Raw genomic sequence first — 1,551 nt, forward strand, 5'->3', positions numbered from 1 at the left:
TGCCTGTCCTAAGAGGGTCTGACCTGAGATTCGGCCGGCGCTCTGCACAGTGGTGTTAAACTGTATCCACTTATACTGTTTTGTGTCTGTGCTGTTATCCGGTGTCGACCAGAGGCGGATGGGTTCCCCTTTTGAGTCTGGTTCCTCTCAAGGTTTCTTCCTCCTGTTGAGGGAGTTTTTCCTTGCCACTGTCGCCAAGGCTTGCTCTCTGGGGGCGTGGACCCTCGGATTGGTGGTGCAACTGAATTTAGTAAATGGATAGTCTGGAACTAACTGTTAACGGAGGTCTTAGACTTTACACACAATCCTAAGTACAAACTTACACCAGCACGGTGCAACCCACTCCTGGGCTCTGGGGTGGTCCTCTCCAAAGCTCCCAGAGTCAATATTCAGTCTTGAAGCTCTCAGAAAACGAGTGTGAATGAGTTAAATTAGTTTTTTTGTAATGAACGAAATTATATAATTCAAGGACAGTTTCAAAATCACAGACTGTCCTCATTGTTCACATTTTGAATTTCCAGTCAAAACAGCCGTTATGTTATTCATTTTTCAACATATTTTAACAAAGGCCTCAACAACTAATATATATATATATGTATGAGGTATGACATTATGACCACCTCCTTGTTTCTATGCTCACTGTCCATTTTATCAGCTCCACTTACTATATAGGTGCACTTTGTAGTTCTACAGTTACAGACTGTAGTCCATCTGTTTCTCTGATACTTTGTTAGTATGCAGAGAAACAGAGACCACTGAAGTACAGGGTAAAAGGGGGCTGTTTTTCAGTGTCCAGTGTGTCCACTCTTTACCTTTATTACAGCGTCCATTCTTTTCAGGAGACTCTCTTTCCGTTTCAGAAACACCTCCAAAGTTCAGTCTTAGAAGCTGGTTGATCATTTTCTGTAGTAATCCAAACACATTCAGTGGTGTTGAGGTCTGGACTCTGGGGTGGTCAGTCCATCGTTCAGCGTCTTTGTTTGATGTGTCCATCTCCTTTTCTCAATGAGGTTCTTCTTGACAGCTACACATCCTTTCAGACCCACAGCGCTGAGTCGTCTTCTCACAGTGGAAGGATGGACAGAAACACCTGTAGATGTTTTCAGATCTGAAGCAGCTTGATTTTCTCCTCTCTCTCAGAGATGAAAGCTTTAAGTGCTGTTTATCTGATGGGGGCAGTTTTGGTGTCGACCAGGTCTTCCAGGTGGTGGTTAGGAGCCCCATTCTCTTTCTGTAGCTTGTAATCATTTGTCGAACTGCTGGTTTTCCTTTGACTTTTGCTTTCATTTGCATTTTTGCAATGCATTTTGCTTTGGACTTCATTCAATTGGATGATCACGTATCTAATTTCCCCTGAAAAATGAATAACTTAATAGCTGTTTTGACTGGACTTTAAATAAATGATTGGTGGTCTCTGACTTAAGCACAGTACTCTATGTGTGTGCGCTCCCTTGTCACGTCTGTCACCAAAGCTGCTCTGTTGCCATTGGTCGATTGCCTCGCATTCAATCAGGGTGTATCGTTCCGTGGCTGCTGTCACACACACACACA

This window comes from Colossoma macropomum, unplaced genomic scaffold (assembly GCF_904425465.1).
Source record: "Colossoma macropomum unplaced genomic scaffold, Colossoma_macropomum, whole genome shotgun sequence".
NCBI lineage: Eukaryota > Metazoa > Chordata > Actinopteri > Characiformes > Serrasalmidae > Colossoma > Colossoma macropomum.